The sequence below is a fragment of the Rutidosis leptorrhynchoides genome, chromosome 6 (genome assembly GCF_046630445.1).
Source record: "Rutidosis leptorrhynchoides isolate AG116_Rl617_1_P2 chromosome 6, CSIRO_AGI_Rlap_v1, whole genome shotgun sequence".
Classification (NCBI taxonomy): domain Eukaryota; kingdom Viridiplantae; phylum Streptophyta; class Magnoliopsida; order Asterales; family Asteraceae; genus Rutidosis; species Rutidosis leptorrhynchoides.
The window spans coordinates 8,533,548-8,545,353 of NC_092338.1; positions in this window are offsets into that span (position 1 = coordinate 8,533,548).

The window sequence follows — 11,806 nt, forward strand, 5'->3', positions numbered from 1 at the left end:
TCAAACTCAAAATATTATTTGTTTCAGGAGCTATATTATATTTGAATTATCATGGCAATCGAAAATATTTTATTATTTCACATAGTTTTCCAATACTTGTAAAATCAGATTATAGTGCTTATAAAGCTTTAAAACCTGATAAGACAGTCAATTTTGACAATTGTTTATCAAAACGAGACGTGCCTTATATAGAAATTCATTTACTCGATTAGTAATATCTAAAAATCCAATTTATCAATCTCATAGACAAGTTGTTTAAATATTAATTTATAGTTTCAAACACAATTTCAATTAACGTCAAACATAATTCAGTTGACCATATCTTTTAATCCGTTCATCGAAATCACGCGATTTCTAAATGAAAAGTTAATAATTTTTCGCTAGCTTTCCAAAAATATGCATATCATATACTTAATATCAGTAACATGTGTATCAAATTCGTGATTCATCATAAACTATCTAAGTACAAAATTAAAGCATACAAGCATGCATAAACATATATACTCGAGCACTAGACATGGATACACTATTAATATATAAAAGATAAGATATGAATGCTCACGTATCAATATTGTGATTCAATATTGCAGGAAAAGTACGTAGAAGCAACGGAAATGATAAACACTAGATTCACGATCAAAACCCCCAAACAATACCCATAACCTCCATAGCTATATCCCATAAATACCTTAGCTCTTAACCAATTTGAAACCTGAACTAAAAACGACTTTTACAGTTACAAAATTCGTAACCTCCACTTGGGTCAATAAGAAAAACCCAATACTAATTGTAATCATACAGAGATGACAAAAGAAGAAATAATATATATATATATATATATATATATATATATATATATATATATATATATATATATATATATATATATATATATATATATATATATATATATATATATATATAAAATAAAACCTATCCTCCCTTTTTATGATGACGTACAAGAGTATTCATGGAATAAATATGTGATACTTCTCGATAAATCAATCTCAAAAACTGCCCCCTTTTTCTCGAGTTCACGCAACCAAAGACTGAATAAAAATACAAAAAATGACACGGGGTCTTCTATGTGTATGTTGTGTTTATAGAAAATGGAACGGGGTATATATATTATAAATAAAATGGCAACGTGTAAAAGTATCTAACCATCATTCTTGTTTTTGCTACATCCCGTGAACTTTAGTTGTTGTATAGCGTGTCGACACATTATTAATTATTATTATATATAAATTAATATTTAATCTATATAATTAATTATATATTATATTATATTTACGTGCATAGTTAAATTGTAATTTTTGTTCCGATGACTCGTACATTGTCACTCGACTTATGTCCCGGTTCCCGTTTTTCGAACGCATTTTCGTACGCTTAGAAAACTAGCATTTTACGTTTCGCGATGTGTACCTTTATCAAAAATTAGACTTAATTATTGATAATTTATATTATAAGAAATGTTACTTGAACGTTTGAGTGTTTTGGTCATTTGCTTCTATAAATCAACGTCTCGTTATTTATCAAAGTATATTTAATTCAAAACGTTTTATATCTAAGTTAACATTATATTTTTAAATATATATATATATATATATATATATATATATATATATATATATATATATATATATATATATATATCGTCATTTAAAATATAAACTTGTACACATTATATATATAATTGAAATATTTATCTAATAATATAATATTTAATTTTTCAAACTAATTATATTTCAAAGTTCAATATATATAATTTAAAATCATTTAAATAATAGATATTATTAAATCACCTAACGTTTATGCTCTAGAACTTAATTTGATATAATTCATTTATGCGCCAACGTTTATTTTAATTTCTCAAACGTTCTAAAAATCAATCGAATCGAATAACCAAATGTTACTATCATTTACTTAACAAATTTTGAATTCATATATATTCAATATTCATAAACACGTTTTAAATACACATTGCGAGTTATTTATAAATTTAATTCTAATAATTAATATCATATTGTATATATTCAAATTATGTTATTTATCGAAAACAATTTTAATTATCAAGTTCTATTATATCGAAAAACGTTTTCGCACGTTTGAAGTTAAATCAATAGAATATTATGAACTTTAGTTCTCCACTAACTTTTGTCTAAATTTCGTTAACTGACACATTTGTTCTTTCATGTAAATCACTTTATCAATTATTCCGAATACCGTTAAAAATGAAACGATCTCTTAAATCATAGTGGACCTCACAACAGAGACTCGTACTCATATCACAATGTATCTGATAATTCAACCATTTGATATTATCTTTTAATTTCTGTGAATACACATATATTGAAACTGATACGTTTATGTAAAGTATTATTCATCAAATACTTTGTTAACGTTTTTAAGTCATATAATAATTTCATAACTTATTTTCATATCAATCAAACCGTTAAATGTTTATTTAATATTTCACAATTTAATAATCACACATATGCATATATTCATACATATCTATTTACACATAATTGTTCGTGAATCATCGAGAGCAGTCGAAGGGTAAATGAATATATGAACACAATTCAAAGTTTTTGAGATTTCAACATTACAGACTTTGCTTATCGTGTCGGAAACATTAAATCATTTAAAGATTAAGTTTAAATTTGATCAGAAATTTTCGGGTTGTCACAGTACCTACCCGTTAAAGAAATTTCGTCCCGAAATTTGATTGGGATGGTCATGGCTGACAATAAGTATGTTTTCATAACGCATACAAGCTGAAAATTAGAGTTTTATCATCAGTGAGTAATATGGATAAAACTATTCGTTTATGTGAAGATTATGAGTGAAGCTATCGCAAAAGAGTGAAAATGAATAAATGCAGGTTTGACTTAACCGGTGACGTAGTCACGGTTGATTTCTGGAATTCAAGGAATTTAGGAGGAAAATATTCGTAATAATATTTGGTTCTTCGGTAGTTAAGGAAATAGGATCTTCTTTGGTTAAATGCGGTAATCTGTTTTGATTGCTCTGTCAGATATTTCATTATAAATCCACCCTCTTCATTTCCTTATTTTCCACAGCTCATACCTTTTATTCTTTCTCCCTCAATTCATATTTTAAAGCATTCGTCAATATGCTCCATCCAGTTCTGCTTCTTGATATACTCCTAACTTTCATATCTGTCATTCTTATTTTCCATCTGCCACCAGAGGAAGTTATTTTCTTCTACTATTACATTGGGGTTATAATGTTTTTAATTCTCCCGTGTCTTTACGTTGCAATACGTATTGATATACACGGTTTGTAATTTATGTGTTGTTGTCAGGCTTTATATGTTCTCTTATATTTCGATGTTTCTGCTTCTGTCTTTCTATAATCATTGACATCCACAGTTAATGCTCTCTCCTATTTACTGCGATTTATACTCCAATTTCTATTTCGGAGCTTCATGCTTTTATTTTCTTCTTCTTCCCGACTTCAAGTCAAGCGAATAATGGTCCAGAATTCGTAGGTATGGAGTTTCGAATGATCATAATATACAAAGCAGAAAGGAAAGGTAATAGCACGATTTAATTTGTCAAATTACCAAAATATCCGAAAAAGACCGAGTCATCAAGAAAAATATTTTTCTTGATAGTTTAGAGGTTAAATAGAATGAAAGAGTTATGTAACATGGTTCATGATGAGGATATTTTCATGACCCGTCATAATCCATCTGGACGAATACATTACAATTGATTTCATCGCGAGGTACTTGACTTCTATATGATACATTTTATAAACATTGCATTCGTTTTTAAAAGACAAACTTTCATTACAACGACAGTTGACGGCATGCATACCATTTCATAATATATCCAACTATAATTGACTTAGTAATAATCTTGATGAACTGAACGACTCGAATGCAACATCTTTTGAAATATGTCATGAATGACTCCAAGTAATATCCTTAAAATGAGCTAATGCACAGCGGAAGATTTCTTTCATACCCGAGAATAAACATGCTTTCAAGTGTCAACCAAAAGGTTGGTGGGTTCATAGGTTTATCATAAAACAATAAAATTCATCATTTTAATTGACCACAAGATTTAAATGCTGCATGGTACAAATAGGCCCGAATCCTATACCCACCTGTAATGTACATGCGATATCTTTTAAATACAGTACACCTTTCTCGTGTACGAAATCATCTTTCATAAATCTTAGTAACCGTACACATATCCTGTGCACAAAAATAACATACACATAACCTGTGTATAAAATCATTCTCTCGATACATAACATTCACTTTTCATTGCTTTCATAGCTTAGCTTGGTAACCGACCTTAACATATAATACGCATAATAATATCCCCAAAACAGAACATCTCGTCTGTATAATAATCATATAAACTTCGAAGTACTAAACACCACGCCAACTAGCCCTTCCGTCTAGTGAATATTCTGGGTGGGGGTGTTAAACCCGGTAGCTACCTTTAGGATTCGCGTCAATTAGGCGTGCACTAATTATCAAAATTAGTGATGTTCCCTAATTCTTAGGTTACCAAGCAATAATAATCAGGGAAAAAATATTCATATCAATTGTGGCAATTATCACGTCCACATAATTCAATGGTGGCAATTATCACGTCCACATAATTCATTCGAGGAATGTTTTGCTTGTTTCTATCTCGTCAAACATTTATAAAAGCATTTCATGTATTCGCAGTTCAAAATATATTTCAAAAGCATTTAATAAAGCAGTTGTAAAAGTAGCGCATGTATTCTCAGTCTCAAAAATGTAAAGAGTGAAAGGGAATCACATGAATTCATTATACTGTATTTTATAGTAAAAATACATATGACGACATTGAACAATGCAGGGTTGGCCTCGGATTCACGAACCTATATCATTTATATATATATATTAACACATATAATTGAAATCGAACAATTTACATATTATTAGTGATATAATTGTTATTTTAATAAATTATATGCTTTATTTAATAACTTAATTAGATATATATATTTTTTTTGTATACTTTAAATAGGTAATTAATATTTATTACAAACATATTAATATAGTTATGTTTTATGTAATAATTATAATATTCGGATTAATTAATACGTATCGTGACCCGTGTACATGTCTCAGACTCGATCATAACTCAAAGTATATATATTATTATAGAATCAACCTCAACCCTGTATAGCTAACTTGATCATTACTGCATATAGAGTGTCTATGGTTATTCCAAATAATATATATAGATGCGTCGATATGATATGTCAAAACATTGTATACGTGTCCCGATATTTAAAATGCGTAAATAACAGTATTTAAATGACGATAAATAAAGTGCGTAAAATAAATAACAGAAATTAAATGACGATAAATAAAATTGCGAAAATATAAATTGCGATAAATAAACTCCGATAAATAAATTGCGATAATAAAATGTAATAAGGAATTAACAGTTAGCTAGGAACGGTTAGCTAGGATTTTGTTAGCGTGGATTCTTAACCAAATTTCTCATAGTTAATTTGTTTGTTTCTAATAAATTTTATTTTGTCCAATGTTTTCTTCATTATGCCATTTGTCGGATTCTGATAGGTCAAAATCCAAATATGAAATTGAATGAAAAATGGTTATTCTGTGGTGAACGGATTCGTATATCGGTGGATGTAAGTAGGATAGTAAATGACTGTTGAATCTGATTCGAAGAATGTACAGTGTAACTTATTAATGTAAAACTAAATATTCCTCGGGTATTACCTACCCGTTAAAATATTTTCACCATTAACAGTTTGTACAAAAAAATTTTTAATTACAATCTTTATGAAAATATACTTACATATATATATTTTCTTCAGATGTAATTATGGATTTAATGAGTTAATATGATATTAATCTCATTTGGTTTACCGTCCGAACTAGAATACATAATCTCTAAAACATTAGAGATTACATAATCGCCAGGAAGAACGAAGATAGTTGATGTAAAATGATACGTAGAATGATGATTATACTCGAGATACAGAATGAGATGTTGAGGCATGGATTGTTGATGGTACTGTGCTGTTACTGATGGTACTGTTGGTGCCGGTGATGTTGCTGAAGCTGGTAAATTTTGCACCATATTCTCCAAATTGATTACTCGAGCGCGAAGTTCGTTGACTTCTTCTATTATTCCGGAATGATTGTCCGTCGGAACGAGCGGATGAATAAGATCTAGAATTTTATATAGAATATAATCGTGTGGAGATATTCGGGAAATGAGGGTGAAAATGGTGTTTCGGACTGGTTCATCGGCAAGTGATTCGGGTTCTTCGTCAAGAGGTGAATTTTGTTGATGGAAAGGATCGCCTTCTTCGCGTCTCTATTGATTAAATCGACTACGAACTCATCAGATGAATTGTGGATGGGTGATTGGTTGATTCATTCTGATGACACTGCTTTCGGAGCTTAGGTGAAACTCCATATCGGAATAGCTGTCGGAATCCGAGGAATTCGAACTGCTTGAGGGATTCCTCTCGTACGATTAGATGAAGGATTTTCGATAAGAAATAGATTATAGGATGTAGATTAGTACCCTGAAATACATAATTTACATATTCATATATAATACTAAAATCCCATAAGCTACGGAGGAATCTACGGAAGCTGTCAGGTGTGATGACCCGAAAATTTCTGACCAAATTGAAACTTAATCTTTGTATGATTAACATTTCCGATACGATAAGCAAAGTCTGTAAAACTGAATCTCAAAATTTTTGAACTACTTTTATATATTTAAATACCCTTCGGTTGTTTTCGACGATTCGCGAACAATTATATGTAAATAGATACATATATACAATAACTTGAAAAGGTAACAATGTATTAATTATTTGATACCGTACATTAAACTTATTGGTTTAAATATCTATTTGAATATATATGATAAGTTGAAATATTTATTATTAAAATTTATTTATAAATAACTTTCAATGTGTATTTAAAAACTGATTTATGTATATTAAAAAGATATATACATATATATAATTTCAAGTTATTTAGTAAACGATAGTAACATTCATTTATTGATTCGATTGATATTTAGATAAGTTAACTAAAGCGTTTAAGATGAATCAGTAAAACACTAATTTGCTGCAGTATTTTCAAATTGCTACAGTACCCAAAATGCTACAGTGTTTTCAAAAATCACTATTTGCTACAGTACTTTGCTACAGTAAACACTATTTAAAATGAAAATGTATACATGTATATGTATATATAACGAGGCGATAATTTATAGAAGTAAATGACCAAAACACTCGAAAGTTTAAGATATACTTTGAGTGATATAATTTAGGGATAATTTAAGGCTATATTTTGACAAAGGTACGTGTCCCAAAATGTAAATTACAAGTTTTCTCAGCGTATGAAGGGACACTCGAAAAATCGGAACCGGGACATAAGTCGCGTGATGACGTACGACTTATCGGAACAAAATTTACAAATCAACTGTGCACGTGAATTTAATATAATATATAATTAATTATATAAATTAAATATATTATATTAATATAATAATATGTCGACGAACTAGTGTACAAAACATATGTGAGCTGGAAATTGGTCCCATGCGATCGCATGGGAATAACCCATCAAAGTCATGCGATCGCATGGCTATGGGGGACAGGCCACATCTATAAATTCGAGCGTTTCTCTGATTTTTTTTATTCATTTTTCATTCTTCCTCCGTATTATTAGTTATATTTATATTTATTATTATTATTATTATTATTATTATTATTAAGATTAATAATATTATTAATCTTATTATTATTAGTAGTATTATACATAAAATACTACGACGAGGTTATGAGCGTGTCACTTTCAAAATGAGTTTTCGAGCGGGATAAAGCTAAGGAAATTATGGGTTATTGCCAAGGAGGTTATGGGTAATGTTCGGGGGTATATTTGTGAATCAAACCTAGTGTTTATCATCTCCGTTATGTCTACGTACTTTCCTACAATATTGAATCTCAATACTGATACGTTGAGATCTACGGTTATTTGGTAATCCGAGTTTCGGTCACATTTTGGTGAACGACTATATATGCTGCTAAGGTGAGTTTCATTTGCTCCCTTTTTAATTGCTTTTACAATATATATTTTTGGGCTGAGAATACATGCAAATGATTTAATAACTGTTTTACAATAATTATAAAGTGTGAGTTTCATTTGCTCCCTTTTTAATTGCTTTTGCAATATATATTTTTGGGCTGAGAATACATGCAAATGATTTAATAACTGTTTTACAATAATTATAAAGTGTGAGTTTCATTGCTCCCTTTTTAATTGCTTTTGCAATATATATTTTTGGGCTGAGAATACATGCAATTTATTTTAAACGCAATGGATACAAGTACATACTTAATTCTACACTGAGTTTGAACCGAAAATCCCTTAGCTTTGGTAACTAGTAGCTGCCAGTACATAGGATATGGACTGGTGGGCGCGAATAACAGTATATGGATCCATAGGGCTTGACATCCCCGTCCGAGCTAGAGCGCTAGCCTTTTAACGGATGTGTGTTATTTGAGTTTAGGACACGTTGGTTTGCGTGTATTAAGACGAATGGGGTATTTATCATTATAACCTTAAAGCTTAGTTACCAGGGTGCTCTGTTACGTAGAATCTATTGACAAACTTTTGATAAATGTTTCTGGATGAAACAACTGAAATCTTGTGATCCACTTTTATATACAGATTATGCGAAACACTAAAAATATGAACTCACCAACCTTTGTGTTGACACTTGTTAGCATGTTTATTCTCAGGTTTCCTAGAAGTCTTCTGCTGTTTGCTTATATGTTAGACAAACTATGTGCATGGAGTCGTACATGGCATATTTTTCAAGGAAACGTTGCATTCACCAAATCATCACCATGTATCTTATTTTGACTGCATTGTCAACGGAAGTACTATTGTAAACTATTATTTACAGTGATTGTCTATATGTAGAAATCATCAGATGTCGAAAACCTTTGATTTAAATATTCATTTATGGTATGCCTTTTCAAAAGAATGCAATGTTTACAAAACGTATCATATAGAGGTCAAATACCTCGCAATGAAATCGATGAATGACGTGTTCGTCCATATGGATTTGGAGCGATCGTCACATCAGGCAAAGGTAACAATAAAAGATACGCTAAGATATGAATTTATCTATACACTGTCTATGCAATAGAGGCAGTAAGACGTGTCTAGACTTTAAGGATGATAAGCAAATAACTTTCGACATGAAATGATAAGCAAAACTTTTGACATGCAGACACGGTCGAAGTCCAGACTCACTAATGCATCTAAACAACTATCAGTTAGACACACTAATGCAAGACCTGGTTCGCTAAGACCACCGCTCTGATACCAACTTTCATGACCCGTCCTAATCCATCTGGACGAATACATTACAATTGATTTCATCGTAAGGTACTTGACCTCTATATGATACATTTTACAAACATTGCATTCGTTTTTAAAAGACAAACTTTCATTACATAGACAGTTGACGGCATGCATACCATTTCATAATATATCCAACTATAATTGACTTAGTAATAATCTTGATGAACTCAACGACTCGAATGCAACATCTTTTGAAATATGTCATGAATGACTCCAAGTAATATCCTTAAAATGAGCTAATGCACAGCGGAAGATTTCTTTCATACCTGAGAATAAACATGCTTTCAAGTGTCAACCAAAAGGTTGGTGAGTTCATAGGTTTATCATAAAACAATAAAATTCATCATTTTAATAGACCACAAGATTTAAATGCTGCATGGTACAAATGGGTCCGAATCCTATACCCATCTGTAATGTACATGTGATATCTTTTAAATACAGTACACCTTTCTCGTGTACGAAATCATCTTTCATAAATCTTAGTAACCGTACACATATCTTGTGCACAAAAATAACATACACATAACCTGTGTATAAAATCATTCTCTCGATACATAACATTCACTTTTCATTGCTTTCATAGCTTGGCTTGGTAACCGACCTTAACATATAATGCGCATAATAATATCTCCAAAACAGAACATCTCGTCTGTATAATAATCATATAAACTTCGAAGTACTAAACATCAAGCCCACTAGCCCTTCCGTCTAGTGAACATTCTGGGTGGAGGTGTTAAACCCGGTAGCTACCTTTAGGATTCGCGTCAATTAGGCGTGCACTAATTCTCAAAATTAGTGATGTTCCCTAATTCTTAGGTTACCAAGCAATAATAATCAGGGAAAAAATATTCATATCAATTGTGGCAATTATCACGTCCACATAATTCAATGGTGGCAATTATCACGTCCACATAATTCATTCGAGGAATGTTTTGCTTGTGTCTATCTCGTCAAACATTTATAAAAGCATTTCATGTATTCACAGTTCAAAATGTATTTCAAAAGTATTTAATAAAGCAGTTGTAAAAGTAGCGCATGTATTCTCAGTCCCAAAAATGTAAAGAGTAAAAGGGAATCAAATGAACTCACTATACTGTATTTTGTAGTAAAAATACATATGACGACATTGAACAATGCAGGGTTAGCCTCGGATTCACGAACCTATATCATTTATATATATTAACACATATAATTGAAATCAAACAATTTACATATGATTAGTGATATAATTGTTATTTTAATAAATTATATGCTTTATTAATAACTTAATTAGATATATTTATTTTTTTCATATACTTTAAATAGGTAATTAATATTTATTACAAACATATTAATATAGTTATGTTTTATGTAATAATTATATTTTTATATAGAAATTCTTTATTTGATATATATATATATATTTTTTTAATAATAATAATAATAATAATAATAATAATAATAATAATAATAAGACTATTAAAAATAAATAAGTGACTACCTCAAAGAAATAGGATAAAAAAATAATGTCACTGCTCGGAATCGAACCCGAGACCTCACGTTCAGCAACTCCCTTACTAAACCAATGAGCTGTTTAATACTTCTTATAATAAATCATGTTTTAGTTATTTAACACATACTTGTTGTTTATCAATAACATTTATACCCATCATCATCAACTTTATTTACTAGAATCGTAATCATCATGATTCACGATATCATTATCATCAGGTACTCTACTACCATATCGACATCATCATGCTTCACCCTTTATCATTGTTGTTCTCGTACCGCATTTCAATCTTCTCTTTCGTATCAACAGAAAAACTTGAACAATACATATCATCACTTCACACTACACATGCAGCTCGTTTGTACTCTACCCTATACGCGTAAATTTGATCAACAGAATACAAGGCCTAAAGTGAACTTGGCCTAGCTAAAAATCCAAGTCTTCGGCCCAACTAAAATGCATAAACCCACGGCCCAACAATTGAACTAGGCCTAATTTCAATTTAATGCCCATATATATCTAACTCTTCGGCCCACTTATCTTTGCTATAAAACTTCGGCCCAGCTGGTACTCGAATGCAACTAGCAGGAAACAACAATTTAGCGTAGATGGATTTCAATCATTGTGTTTGTTTTGAGTAGGTACACATCACTCTCCATTATCCACCCACTAGGAAAAAGTTACCGATACTTTAAGAAAAAAACTTTGTATTAATAATTAAGTAGTGTTATAGGAATCATCATATTTTATTTATCACCTCAAAAGTCTCGATTTACTTCAATCACCCATTCTCGTTTCTTTCACAGATACACAAAACATATATAGTAACTTTATCAGAAAAGAAGTAGCAAGCTTAATGAGTT